This window comes from Equus caballus, chromosome 10 (assembly GCF_041296265.1).
Source record: "Equus caballus isolate H_3958 breed thoroughbred chromosome 10, TB-T2T, whole genome shotgun sequence".
NCBI classification, from domain to species: domain Eukaryota; kingdom Metazoa; phylum Chordata; class Mammalia; order Perissodactyla; family Equidae; genus Equus; species Equus caballus.
In genome coordinates, this window is record NC_091693.1 from 59,155,506 (window position 1) to 59,171,766 (window position 16,261).

The 16,261-nt window shown below is 33.9% G+C and overlaps 1 protein-coding gene across 1 annotated transcript in view; it reads right to left on the minus strand.

Moving 5' to 3' along the window:
• ASCC3 (activating signal cointegrator 1 complex subunit 3) overlaps positions 1-16,261 on the minus strand; it is a 336,776-nt gene that overhangs the window by 271,045 nt on the left and 49,470 nt on the right. The gene's annotated exons all lie outside the window — the stretch shown is intronic.

The following is a 16,261-nucleotide window of genomic DNA, read 5'->3' on the forward strand; positions in this document are numbered from 1 at the left end:
TTGCTTTTTAATATACTATTCTGGTTTTTTCAAATAGAGTTCAGAGTACCATTTGTCTTACAAAATATAACAGCTATCATTTCAGAGTTAATGAACCATCAGGAAGTTTTAAAGAATCATGACATGCCAAACTTTTACTGCTTAATAAATTATTTTATTAAATATATTTTTATTAAATTTTATTTATTTTATAAATGCTTAATTAATAAGCAATTTTTACTGCTTAATAAATCTAAAATACAGTACTGCAAGTGCTTTATATAACTTCATAGAAGGTTTCCATGCATCTCCTACTCTCCTATACAGAGTGGTTGCCAAAGATTAAGTTGATTCCAGAGTCAGAGAACCAGTTTTAGGATTTAGAGCCTTTTTATTACATAACTATACAAAATAACTGTTCCAGAAAGCCTTTTAATTTCCTCAGGTATGGTTCAGGGATCTATTTTCTCTTCCTGTCCAGAAATGATAAACTCTAATTTTACATATGATGATTTTATATCAACCAAATTCTGTTTTCAGAGAATCCACACAAATCAAATCATAATTAAAAGTAGGACTAGGGCCGGCCTCGTGGCACAGCGGTTAAGTTTGCATGCTCTGCTTCGGCGGCCTGGGTTCACCAGTTCAGATCCCAGGTGCGGACCTATGCACTGCTTGTCAAACCATGCTGTGGCAGGTGTCCCACATATAAAGTAGAGGAAGATGGGCACGGATGTTAACTCAGGGCCAGTCTTCCTTGGCAAAAAAAGGAGGACTGGCAGATGTTAGCTCAGGGCTAATCTTCTTCTTCAAAATAAAAAGTAGGACTTTTATGTACAGTATATATGAGAAGTTAAATATTTATTTTTCTTTTTGCTGTTCATTTTACTGACATTATCTACACACAAGGCCACCCAGCTCCTGGTCGTGGAACAGCTCTACTTTTGGGCGAAGCATCACAGAAAATACTGGCATCCCAATCACTCTCACCCTGTGTGAGATTCCACACAAGGAGAGGCAAGCCGAGAACTTAGGCTACTGCCTACCCCTTCCATCAAGTATCCAGCTCCTAAAGCAGGGGTGTCACTCAGAGAGTAGCTTTCCATTGTCCCCAGCTCCAGAGTTCTGCCTCAGAGAGTCTGCGGGGGCGGGGTGGTGGGGGGGGGGGGAGCGTGGACACAACAGGGACACAAAGCCATAAAACAGAAAGATCCCAATCTCTTCCAAAGGGACTGATCTCATTCACAATAAGGCATGAAGTTAAAGCCTAAGGGCTATCTCAAAAACAGCAGGGGTTGTGGTGAACCACAATTAGGAAAAGATTCACAGATTCAACAACTGGGCTACAGGAGACAACTACGGAAATAGACAACTGGAAGGAGCCCTCTTTGGGAGAGAACGAATATCAAACACTGACTTCTGGAATTATTCCTTCAAAGGGGCCACAACTTTATTGGATCAGTTTGTGGAGCAATTTATGCCCCGGGGCATCTATGCAAGCAGAGCAATCATCCGGTAAAAGTTTAAAAGCTGGGTGTGGTCAGGGAAAGTGAAGAAGAGGATTTTACCTAAACTACTTTCACCCAAAGGTATGCTTCCCTGAGGAAAAACATCAGAGGCTAAATACTGTGGGGTGAGGGTGGGAGGAATCATCTGCACTAAAATAATCCAGCTAGTTGCCAAACAAGCAAATAAAAATAACAAGCCCTGGACGTGGCAGATTAGATGAAATGGACAAATTTCCTAGAAAGATACACACTACCAAAAGTCACTCAAGAAGTAACAATATGAATAGACCTATAACAAGTGAACAATTGAATTAGTAATCAAAAACAACCCACAAAGAAAAGTCCAGGTCCAGATGGCTTCACTGGTGAATTCTATAAAGCATGTAAAGGAGTTAATACCAATTCTTCACAAACTCTTCCAAAAAATAGGAGAGAATACTTCCCAACTCATTTTATGAGGTATTACCCTGACCCCAAAACAGGCAAACACATTATAAGACAACTTACAGACCAGTATCTCTTAGGAACATGCACACAAAAATTGTCAATGAAATACTAGGAAACCAAATCCAGCAATACATAAAAAGAATTACACACCACAACAAAGTGAGATTTATGTCAGGAATATAAGGTTGTGCAACACAAGAAGATCAACTGATGCATTACATTATATCATAGAATAAAACACAAAAATCACATGACCAGCTCACCAGATGCAGAAAAAGCATCTGACAAAATCTAACACCCTTTCATATTAAAAATACTCAACAAACTAGACTAGAAAGGAACTTTCACAATGTGATAAAAGGCATCTATGAAAAACCCATAGTTAACATCATACTCAATGGTGAAACACCGGGTACTTACCCACTAAGAGAACAGAAACAAGACAAGTCTGTACTCATAACTTCCATTGAACACTGTACTGCAGGTTCAATCCATGGTAATTTGGTCAGAAAAAGAAATAAAAGGCATCCAGAGTGAAAAGGAAGAAGTAAAACTATTTCTATTTGTAGATCATATGATCTTCTACATAGAAAATACTAAAGAATCCACTAAAATACTACCAGATAACAAGTTAAGTTTTCAGAAAGAGTGTCAAGACATTCAGTGAGATCAGTCTTTTCAATAAATGATGCTGGGACAACTGGCTAGCCACATGAAATAGAGTGATATTAGACGCTTATACCATACACAAAAATTAACTCAAAGAGGATCAGTGATCTAAATGTAAGAGCTAAACTTGTAAAACTCTTAGAGGAAAACATGGCCTAAGATTTGGTCAATGATTCTTAAATATGATACCAAAAGCATGAGCAACAAAAGAAAACAGACAATTTCAAATTCATCAAAATAAGAACACTTGTCTGCTTCAAAAGACATCGAGAAAGTGAAAAAAAAAAAAAACCTGCAGAATGGGAGCAAATATTTGCAAATCACATATCTGATAACGGACTTGTATCCAGAATATATAAAGAACTCTTACTACAAATAAAAAGACAATCAATGAAAAAATGAGCAAAGGATCTAAATTTATCCAAGGAAAAGATATAAATGGCCAAAAAGTACATGAAAAGATGCTCCGTATCATTAGTCATCAGAGAGATGCAAATCAAAACCACAAGAACCACAAAAAAAGCTATTAAAAAAACCCCCAAAATTAATAAGTGTTCACAAGGATATGGAGAAAGCTGGAACTCTCATACATTGTGGGAATACAAAATTGTGCAGCCACTGTGGGAAACAGTTTTCTGGTTCCTCAATAAGTTAAACAGAGAATTACACTATGACTCAGCAATTCCACTCCTAGGGATGTAGCCCAAACAATGTAAAATATGTGTCCAAACAAAAACGTGTACACAAATGTGGCTATTTACAATAGCCAAAAAGGTAGAAACAACCCAAATGTCTAGCAACTAATGCATGGATAAACAAAATGTAGTATATCCACACAACAGAATATTACTAAGACATAAAAAGGAATGAAGTGGTATACAACATGGATGAATGTTGAAAACACTTTGCTAAGTAAAAGAAGCCAGTTACAAAAGACCAGATATTATGTGATTCCATTTATATGAAATTGTCCAGAAGAGGGAAATCTCTAGATGCAGAAAATAGATTAGTGGTTGTTTTAGGCCTAGGGGGTAAGAGGGCAGTAGGAGGACAGTAGCTAAAGGTTTAGAATTTCTTTTTGAGATGATAAAAATGCTCTGAAATTGACTGTGGCGATGGTTACACATATCTATGAATATACTAAAAACCATTAATTCATACACTTTAAATGGATGAATTATATGGTATGTAAATTATATATCAATGAAGCTTTTTTTTAAATTATGAATGAAAATAACTTCAAATACTAAAAGTAACAAAAAAAATTGCTTAGGGTTGAAAGATAAAGATTAAATATAATTTCCCCAATAAGCATGCTAAGTGAGTGTTTTGAATTGCTGTTAGACACAAGCCCTGTGCTTAAGGTTAAGGGTGATATTAAAGAACCAGCAAATTCCAAAAAGATAATTGCAATACATAGCTACAGTTACTTTCCACCCACACTCCAAACAAATTGCAGGAGGAAATGCTCTCTATGTACAGCATGAAATGTCCTTTATATCCTACAACTCTCAAAGAATGTGTCACTTCTCAGATTCAGACCATTTCTTCCATAAGAAAGTTATCATGGTAGTTACCCTTATAGATATTCTTAATTACTCAAGGTTACTTAATCTGAAATACAATACTCACACATGATAAATTAGATTCAGAAACTTTTAGTCCAAAACATAATTTTAGGAAACCACGAGCATATCTGGAAGAAAACTTCTAATGTAACATCCCAAGTATGGGATCACAGCACAAAGAGTACATTATTTCTTAAAAATAACACAACTAAGACCTACCAAAAGAGACAAGAAGGCTGTTTTGCTCTGAATAGCAGGACTTCCATAACTCTAAGATGAAGAATCCCCAGCAGAATTCTGAGATCAGCTGCCATCAGATTTAAAGCAATCCCAAAATTATGCTTTGCCTAACATTTGCCATTTTCATCCACATTGAGAGCAGGTGCAGTTCTCATTCAAGATTTGCACTACAAACTAATTTGGCACAGAGAGTGACTGTTTGTAAAGGTACAGCTGTCTGGATCACTGCTCTATGCACTGACAGAAGTTCCAGAAGCTATCTTACTGAAAAAAAAGAGGGAAGGAAAAGTTATCTTTGGGTACGGAAACAGACATCAACCACAGAGTTTAAAAAAAAAAGAATGCAGCTCTCAAACAATAAAAAGGCAAGTTTCATTATTCTGGCTATAAATTTAGGATACGAGATTTAGAGGAGCCACAATAGAAATAGATAGGTAACATACTTTTCCCGGTAGATGTTGTTAAAGCCATTATTATCTAGTAAGGTACTTCTCAATAGAGACTGGTTCTTAGAGTTCTTATTGTTATTATAAATCCTTTTTTATTATAAAATTATTCAAGTAGTCCTTTGTTAAATTAATGAATTAAAACAGTCAAAAAATTAACCAACAGACTACGTTCCTGAGATGAAAAATAAAATTATTTCGAACATGTACAAACTAACTAAAACAGCATTACATACTTCCTTGTTTCTTACACTTTTAACATATAAATGTAGTTTGCGAATCTCTCAGGAAAGGTAAGTCTCACTTTCCACTGTATTCTGAATTATATCATTTTTATTCCAATGGGAACAATGCTACAGTGGATGCTATATTCCCAATACAGTATCAAATGAATCACAGATATTAAATCATCATAAAAGCAAACTATCAAGTAATGATAACCCTTTAAATAATATACCATGAAAGATTATACCATAAATTCTATGAAAATTCGTTTGGAAAAAAAGAGATTTAATGGGCCTAAATAAGAACTAGAAACATATTCTCAAACTGGGGTATACAGAGAGAATGCTACGGGCTTATGAACCACAGAATAAATATGATATTCTTGGATTGTGGATGTACTCAAAGATTTAGAGGCAAAACATTCTTTCCAAGTAAAATACAATCTGGTTATGGTAATGTCCTGTTTGAACCCTACTTCTTGGGTTAGTCAAAAAATGCTGAATAAAGTATTTAATCACTAAAATAGGCTTTAAAGCAAATAAAATTTCAATATGTATAAAAGGTTTGTCGGTTCCATTCTTTCTCCATCTAACCAATAATAAAGAATTCATTAAAAGTAAAAAATAAGTCTATTTGGATTCCAAAAAGACCTCTTTCAAAAGAGAGACCAACAATTCTCCATATCAAATAGTCAATGGGCATTCTGAAAAATAGCCAGTGATGCACAGTAGGCACAGTATCTTGACATCAGCAAGTTATCCTTTCGGATAACAATATGTTTAGGTGGACTATGACATTAATCTTAATATTGAGATCAATCACTAAAGTTGTTCTTCAAGGATTGGCCATGGCTCTGCCATGTTCAAAATTTTACGAATGATATATAAATAAGAAGACATATTAAATCAAAGTTGTTAAAGTGTTAATATGGTGCATGATAGAATCAAGATTTTAAAGTTTTCTAAATAGTCTGATATATTCTGGCCAGACCTAAGGAGAAGTAATACATGTAAACATAAAACTCCATAATTAGGTTTAAAGAAACTCCTGTGTACTTGTACAAGATGGGGAAACTTGGTCCCACAGATAAATTCCTAAGGAAAATCTTGAAAGGTAGACTCAATATGAATAAAAAATACAATGGAGACTAGGAAAAAAATTAATGTATTATAGTAATATAATATCTCAAAAACCCTGTTTAGCATCGCAAAGGATACTACATTAATTGAAACATATTTAGAGTGCTGAGTTCAATTCTAATCCATACTTTTCAAGGAGTTTACAATAAAAAATTAAAGCATAGAACAAGAAAAACAAAGTAAAAATAGGATATCTATGTAAACTTTTTCAATAACAGATCTATTATTATCTATTATTATCCATTCTGTTTGAGGGATACTCATAGATTTGATAAAGGCAACGATAATAATATTATTCTGGCTTCATCTTGCTTGATCTTCCTCCATGCATCATTCCACATTGCTAAATACTCCTTATCCTTCTTGAAACATACTCTTCCTTTGATATCCTTGACACATCACTCTTTTGATATGTGTCCTACCACTCTTCAGGCTGCTACCTTCCTGTCTCCTCTTCAGGCTCACTGCGACTACTAAATGTTGGAGTTCCTCAAGGCTAATCCTAAACTTTCTCTTACTTTCACTCCATATTCTCTCCTTCACTGTTCACATCCGAGCCCTTAGCTTCTATTAGCAAGCATACACTGAAAAGTCTTCAATTTATACATCCTTCCCAGATCTCTACTCTGAGCTCCATTTATCTAATTGCCCAGTCATTATCTCCACTTGGAGGTCTCAAGGCCTCTCACAATTCTACATGTCCAAAATTATCTCAAGGTTTTCTACCCTCTTCACTCTTTTCTAAATGTTTCTATTTCCATGAATGGCACTGCCATCCTTCTAGGTAAAGGCCTAAAATGCATCCTCACCATCTCCTTATCCCACCATACAAATCCCCACCCCTGTCATCCAACCCAGTATCAAGTCCCCTTGATCTCTACTACTAAACAGATTTCTGCTTGTCTTTTTTTAAGCTCCCAAATATTTACTGCCTGTACTACTCAAAGGGGTTCCTAGATGGTTTTGCACATCTATCCAAAACACATATCAATCCATTCTCCACAAAGCAACCAGAGTGAATTTTATGAAATGCAGTTCTGGTCAATGAATACTACCTCCCCTCCATCCCTTGCCAGCAAAATCTCCAATAGTTCTCCATTGTTCCCAAGATGAAGTATTGAATTGAACTGAACGTAGAACCAGAACCTCAAAGCATCACAGTGCGAAACTAAGATTCAAAAATACTGAAGTATATTAAATCACATTGCTCTGACTAGAAAGAATTTTAATATCATTAATAAAGTTCAATATTACTTTTAAAACAGAATCCTTTCTAATTCTCCATTTCTATGTATGTTTTATAATGAACATAAGGTACGACAGTATATGGATATAATTTTAAATTAACTACATTTATATCAGGGATGCATTATCAAAAATGGTTAAGGGCTGGCCTGGTGGCACAGCAGTTAAGTTCACACGTTCTGCTTCGGCGGCCCGGAGTTCGCCGGTTCGGATCCTGGGTGCGGACATAGTGCTGCTTGGCACACCACGCTGTGGTAGGCGTCCTACATATAAAGTAGAGGCAGATGGGCACGGATGTTAGCTCAGGGCCAGTCTTCCTCAGCAAAAAAGAGGAGGATTGGCAGCAGTTAGCTCAGGGCTAATCTTCCTCCAAAAAAAAAAAAATGGTTAAAAGGTAGGATCAAAAAAGCTTGGAAACCAATGCTTTAAAGTATCATTCTGTTATAAAAGTTTTTCTCAATGTAACAGTTTCATGATCTGGGTATGTCTTATAACAAATAAATATGTTTAATATAACATTTTTTCCAAAAAGGTTATTAAATGAATGGTGTTCCTGAAAATTATCGGTGCTTTATAGAATTTAAGAATATACAGATTATGCATAATCTACTGATACCATCACTGCTCATGTTTTCAAAACTTTTGTGTAATTGCTTTCTAAGTCAGCAACCCAGTCATTACTTCATATTACCCCTTGTCAGTCAACTTAATTTACTATTTTACCAAATTTATGAATGCTAGTACTACATAGCAGTTTAGAGCAGAAGAGTTAATCAGGGCTCAAAAATCGTGAGCCTACTGCTCACTAGCTTTAGGATGTTAGACATCCTCACTGAGCCTCCATGTTCTCATTTGTATAGAGTACAAACATACCCTTCACAGGGCTGTGATGTGAATTAAATAACGTTATGTAAATGTATCTGACACAGTGCCTTGCATATAATAAGCAATTAATTTTAAGTGCTTATTATTACTAAAATAAATGAATCACAATCAGGTAAGAGAGTAAGAAAAATACACAAAATAGTTTGTATCACGATAATAACAATACCTAACCCTTCTACACTGCTTATGTCCTAGGCAAGATATTAAGTGCTTTACATATAAAGCATGTTATTTCCAGCTGTCTTGGTCTGAAGAAATATTAAGTGAAATCTTTGCTAAATATATATAACATTGATGCATTTATCATTTAAAAGCAATCATGATAGAATAATAATTCAAAGAAAACACTACAAAAGTAATAACCAACTATCACTTGTCAGGAAATAAATGAACACATAACAAATATTAACAAAAATATATGAGATGCATGTTTACTTCAGCATTTTTTCCAAGGAAGTGTGCCCGTGACTGTAATACGTGCACACATATATTCTAATTCCAGTTTCTGTGGGTAAAATTATTCACGGTTCAATGGTGTAATTAAACACAGTATTTCCAAGTACTCTGTAAAAAGCAGCAATAGGTTTGAAACCACTACACCAACTAAAACTTTAATCATTGGTTAGATCACAGCTTCCTAGTTAATCTTCCTGCCGACCACCAGTATGTCTCTACTTCAACCTGTTACATCCTAGAACCAGATGAACCTTCCTCATAGTGAGCTTTCATGTACACCTTGCCAAGAAACTACAATGGGGTTGTCTAAGCTCAGTTTAGAAGGGACCTTCAAGGACATCTAAACAAAGCTCCCATAAAAGCAGTAATTACTGCCATAGGAAAGCAGAATAACAGGACAGTTGAGAATATGTGTATGGAGTCAGAGAGAACTAAGTTTAGTTATGAGTTCTGTCCATTCCTAGTTATGTGATTATGTGCTACTTTCTTAAGCAATCTGAGCCTCAGCTTTCTGGTGTCTGAAAACATGTGCTCAATAAATATCCACTGCTACTACTGACAATTTTTTTCCTGGCTGATGAACATACAGCATACCTCAGCCAGCAGGACACTATCTTACAAGACAACGCATGCCACTCCTAGAGAACACTAATTGTCAAAAACTCCTTCCTAACATTGAGCCCTATCAGTCTATCTTTCCACCTTTCACTCTAGCTGTGTCCTCTGCAGTTACAGAGAATGATCCTAGTAACACTTCTACAAGACAGCCTTTCAAATATTTGAAGACAAGGCCAAGTAAAATAGTAGGCACACTTCACTCAAGTTCTTCCTTTCCCAGGTAAACATACATCAATTCCTTACTATTAATCATGCAACTTAGTTTCTAGGTGATTCTTCATCTGGGTTCCTTTAGAAATCTATGTTTTACTGAGCTTCTTAAAAAGATGCAATCCAAAACTGAATATTTCAAATATAATTTGATCAGGGAAGATCACAGAGATAGCAACAATTTTGGACTAGATGTTAAACTTTTTTAAACATAGCATAAGTTGGTAACAGCATCACACTGTTGGCTTGAACTGAATGTGGAGACAAGTAAAAACATTCGGTTTTAGGTTTTTCCACATGAACACTAGTAGGTCAAGATTCCCATATCCTATACTTTATATAATACTTTTTAAGTCAAGAATTTCAAACGGATCCCTTATAAAGTTCACCTTCTTCCTGCTCTTATTTTTGTCTTTTGAGAGCTTTCCAAATCCAGATTCTGGCATGTGTCACACGAGTAAACACTACCAACGTTGAATCTGTTCTGAACACATGTTCAATAACCATACCTTCATGAGAATTAATGGCTGAAGTACTGAAGACAGGACAACAGTTAAAAAGTGCAGGATGAAGTACGAAGACCTGACCCTAAACTGGCAATGAACCAATATTTAGAGTAAGGTTTTTCAATCAACTATTAACTCCATCTAACTGCATTAATCACTGGTTCACATTTCTCTATCTTATTTATCTAATTTAGATACTTCCCTCTCTAATATTATAGCGACTAGTCATATGAAGCTATTTATACTCTAAGTAATTACCATTAAACAAAATTTAAAATACAATTCCTCAGTCACATTAACCACATTTCAAGACATAAACAGCCACATGGGGCTAGTGGCTACCATGTTGGAGAGCAAACAGAGTATTTCAATCATCACAAAAGACAGCATTGGCTTAGAAGATATTTTGATTCTACTGTAAAATTTTCTGCTGATATCAAGATATGTTTATATAGCATAATTTATGTCTAGCTGTATCATGCTATCAAATTTGATTTTTTTTAAAAGCCCACAGTTTTCTGTTACAGTTCATTCTTTGTGTTGTACATTCCACAGGTTTTGGCAAATGTATAATGACTTAATGACATGTATCCATCATCACAGCTATCATAAAGAATAGATTCACTGCCCTAAAAATGCCCTGTGCCCCACCAATTGATCCCTCTCTCCTTTCCCCACAATCCCCAGGAACCACTGATCTTTTGACCATCTCCAGAGTTTTGCCTTTTCTAGAATGTCATATAGCTGAAATCATAATGATACAGCTTTATTAGATTGGCTTCTTTCACTTAGAAATATTCATTTAATGTCCTTCCAAGTTTTTCATTGCTTGACAGCTCACTTCTTTTTATCACTAAATAATATTCCATTGAATGGATACAGCACAGTTTGTTTGTCCCTTCCCTTACTGAAGGATATCTTGGTTGCTTCCAAGTTTTGGCAACTTTGTCTTTATTTCTCATTTCATTAAATTTTGCTCTTCATATATATTCTCATATTCATTTTGAAAACAAATCCTATACAAAGAAATGCTGAAATATTACTAAATTGCACATTTTTTATTTTTCCTTATTCTTATCTTTTCCAACTTTTCTATAATAATAAACATATATTACTTAATCAGAAAAGATTTTATTTTTAAATAATATAAAGCAGATTCCAATTTACCAATTTTTTCACTTTTTGTCTGCTAAATACACGAAACATTACTAACTTAATTCATAAATAATAGGTTTTACACATTCACTATATTTGGAAAGAACAGTAGAAATTATGTAAACAAAAAACTCTTATGTAGACAAATCAGCTGATAATTAATAGTACAAGGACCAATGACGGAACAATTTAAACTTTATTTCCTCTATCAAATCTTATTTTCAAAATGAAAAATCTTTTTCATCAAACACAATTTAAGCACATGGGAATCACACTGACACCACTTTCTGAAAAATCTTATCACTGAAAAATTATTTTAGTAACTTTAATAATAACATTAATTATTTTATAATAGCAATAAATTATTTAACAATTTAACTGTTTGAGTTAATAAGCAAATTCATTAGTCTAATACCTAACTGGAACTAGTTAAGAGGGATGGAGATGCAGTAAGTGCATTATCCATTAAATTCTTTCCAAATAGAAGAGACATGGCATTGGAACCAAGCTAGTGAGGAAAAGGCACAGCAGCTTACATGCAAAAATTAAAAGTTTACTTGAGCATCTAAATAGCCAGACTTATAAAATGGAGCAAGTGGGTGAGGTATTACTTTTCAAGTAAGCTTATTTTGTTGTATATCAAAAGAAAAGGAGCATTTTTCACAGAGAAGAATCCCTGCAACTCTTCATATACACATTCAATATCTGTATGAGAGTTATTTATTACATTTCATGGTAGCCTGGTAATATGCAAGCAATAATGTTTAGCCTCTTTCCTTACTGGCACAGACAATAAAAATCACAGCATCTATCAGGGGAACTTTCTACTTGGGGGATTTGCAAGGTACCAAACTCTCTACACAGAAATTCAATCCCAGGAATATATCACACATCACTTTTTTGGGGTATCAGTTGATATATAAAATGCATAAGTAACTAAATTACGAGAACTAGCACTCAAATGAAACGAGAGACAGGGTTAAACTACCAAAGTAAAGCATAACATAAATAAGGCTTAACAATAATATAAGTAACAATGAGTTCCTGATTTGGGTTTTTTCCCCCAGAATCATCAAAATACTTGTAAAGGCTACAGTTAAGTTATTCTTATTAAAACAACATAACCATCATGATTAATTTTCCATTACCTTGAGCAAACTTAAGATCTCAATTTTATCCCTACATAGGAAGAATAGTTAAGTGTTGACTTAGTCACTGATTATGACAGTATAAGTGGTATGTAAATTCCACATACTGAATTTAGTTATTCTACTATTTTCTAGTTTTAGAATGTTGACAAACAGTTAAACCCATATGTTTAAGGGCTTAAACATAACTGTTTATGTGATGTTAAACATAAAATGTTGTTTGTCACAATAAAAAATGCAATTCTATAAGAATAATAAGTCATTTCTCTTTTTTAAAAAAACCACTAAAATATATTTTACTTTTAAACTTCTTCTTAAAATTATCTTGGAAAAAACCCTTTGCCCTTTGTGCTTAAGATACAAAGGAGGATGCCTTCGAAAGAACAAGTATTAGTGATTAAGATGAAGAAGAAAAGATGGCACAAAATTCATGCTTTAATGCACCTCCTGTGGTAAAATAAAAAAAGAGAAAAACTTAAAAGACACTTCAAACTTAAAAACAAGACAAATATCTCCCTGGACCAGAAATTAAGCAAAAAGGGCAAAGCACTGAGTAGAGCTAAAGAGATAAGCTGGGTTCCAGTTCTGGACAGCAAGGCCAGGAATTTGGTTCCTGCTCCATACAATGGTGTACTAGAGCGAGGCTTAGTAAAGCCAGGGTATGGGCATGGGGCTCCCTTGTTCATGAGAAGGGGCTGAAAAGAACTGCTACCAAAATGAGACCTCGGGCCACATTTCAATAGGAATCTAAGACAGGGAGTAGGAGGAACGTGGAGGAGAGAAGCTACAAATCAACATCAGCCTAAAAATTAAAATTCTAAAACACCTGAAGAAATCTTATACTAAAAATGATGTTCAACAAAATTAACAATAGTATATAAATTCACTGCAAAAGAAAGGAATACAGAACAGTGTGACAAAGTCTTTAAAATCAGTAATATTATGAAACTCAAAGAGGTCACCAAAGCAGCTGTTTCCATTAAAATAATTTATGAAACAGAAGAGGGCATATGAGAACACTACACTTTTTGCTCAATTTTACTCAAAGCTGCTTGGAAAAAAGTCTATTCATTAAAAAAAAGATGGTATATGATTCAAGATAATAAGAATTATAAAGCTGTCAATCAACGTGTTCTCTTAATGTTGATAAATTTTTGTAAAGTTGAAGGATTATCCACTTGTGGTTTAAACAAACTACCTAGCAAGATGCCTTACATATAAAAGATACTTAACAAATATTTGTGAAGAAAATGATAAGTAATGAAAAGTGAATTAATGATCAATATGGGGTTGTTTTCTACCAGCATTAGTGATCAGTCATCAAAAAATATACATCTCTTTTGGAATTTCTCATTGGGAACTATTTTACTTTTCATATATAATAAATGTCCTTGAGGTCTATATATTTTTAGAGTATTTCAAATCTTATCATGATTATTATTGAAAGCATAAGAAAACAAGTAGTTGTAAACAGATTAAAAATTTTAAAGAAACCCATTTTCATTGTGAAACAAATACACCTATTATAACTGGGTGTAACTAGGAGGCCATCAGGCTTCTCAACTTCTTATGAATCTGAAGATTGGAAAACTGCCAGATGTCTTATTATTTAAAACAAATACATGCTATATGAGCATAAGCTGAAACATATGAGGAAAAAAAAATAAAGAGAAGAGTAACAAAACCAAAAGCTGATTCTGTGAAAACATAACAAACACTGCTCTAGCATAAATGAAGAAAAAAGTAGAGAAAAGGCAGATAGAAAAGAGCAACATAGCTAAAAGCTATGTAAACTGTTTTTTTAAAGGAAGAAGACATAAATAACTTTATAGCAAAAAGCTCAAATACTATATGAAATGGCTAATTTCATAGAAAAATACAATTATCAAACTTGATTTAAGAAGAAACAGAAAACCGACAACTACTGGAAAATTCTTGGTAACCAAAGCCTGCCCTGCAAAAAGACCCCACGCCAGACAGTTTTAGAAGCATGCTAATAACAAACTTTCATGAAAGAAACAATTGCTTTCTTAAAGAAACATTTTTGAAAATAGAAAAAAAAAAAAAAAAGCTCCAAAAGTTTATTTTATGAGGCTGGAATAACTTTAGGTATTAAAACAAGATAATTTACAAATTCTTTACTCAGGCTGGGATTCTAAGCATAGGAGGAGGATGGAAAAACCATAAAATGCACCAGTGTCTATCCAATTAAAGCCTCAAGGCAAAGAGGCATTCTGATTCTCAGAAATCTAACTAAAGAAAACCAATGGATTTCCTTTTTTAATTATACAATGATATGAATTTGTATCTACACCTCTACTTCATGTAATAAACTGCATGCATTATATATTATAGTAAGAATAGCATCCAAAAAAACCCCTATATTCAATTTAGGGAATGCCTTTCTTTGCTATAAGTAGCAATTTTATATTTGCAATGTGAAGTGAAAAAGATGTGGGTATCAAAAACCAAGAATAATTAAGTATGATAAAAGAAAATGCTAAAAGTTGAGTAACTCTGAAAAAGTTGTAAATTAACAGTCCATGTGGAACTGAGCCTTAGAATAATTATATAAAGCAGAGTATATGATTTATAACTTATTATATTATTTATACCTATATTATTTATATTGTAAATTATTCTTTGGTTGGTGGCATAAAAATTATTAAATATTCATACATTCAAAATAAAATCTCAAATAACATAAGAAAATGACCATGAAAATCAGGGCAGAATTTATTCAGCATTTATTTTTCTCTCAAGAAAAATGTGCTACGCAAATTGTTGCTGCATTGTAGAGAATTAGATAAATTATATTTCCAGAATAACTAATGCTCATTATTTACAGGTACTTAATCTAACAAAAATTCAACAAAGCAAAAACTAAGGTCATTTACAACTTAATTAAAAATTCTTGGAAAGTGAACATTATTTATTCACCACCTACTATAATTAGTTAGATGTATAGTAAGTAAGGTTAAAGCTAGGTACCACTGGGTATTTAAAAGCTTATTTCACATTTTCGTGTACATGACAAATTGAAAGCTTCCTTTATTCTTAGAAAGAGAACATGCTCATTTTAACTGCCTTAAAGAAAACAAATCCACAGCCAACATGTGTGTGTGCACACATGTATATATACAAAGCTGAACAAAATTAATGTATTAAATTTTAAATATTTAAATGAACGCTTACCAGCAATTTCTAAATCTAATAATCATACTTATTTATGTTTACAAACTGACGATGAAAACATTATCCAAAATGTTTTTTATTCATCTCAAATACTATTAAAACAGAAATTTCTCCTTTATTTTACTAATAAAATGTATTTATCTTATTTCTTTCCCATATCAATACATCACAGATCTCTCAATATATAAAATTCATGTGTTCCTCCAAATTAGTCATAACAACATTCATTACATCAAACACAATCTTCCTGCCCACTGCCTTTTAAATATATGTATGAAAGTTCCAAGAGGAGACTCAAGAAAGCAAGATAGGGGCTGGTCCCATGGCCAAGTGGTTAAGTTTGTGCACTCTGCTTCAGTGGCCCACGGTTTCACTGGTTCAGATCCTGGGTGATCTAGCACGGTTCATCAAGCCATGCTGAGGCAGAAGCCCACATAGCACAACATGAAGGACCTACAACTAGAATATACCACTATGTACTGGGGGGATTTGAGGTGGGGGGGAATGGTTAGCAACAGATGTGAGCTCCGGGCCAATCTTTAAAAAGAAAAAGCAAGATAATGGGAGTGGATTGATTAAACTTCATTAGATTACCTTTCTGTCTCTCAAAACCTAAGAGTAC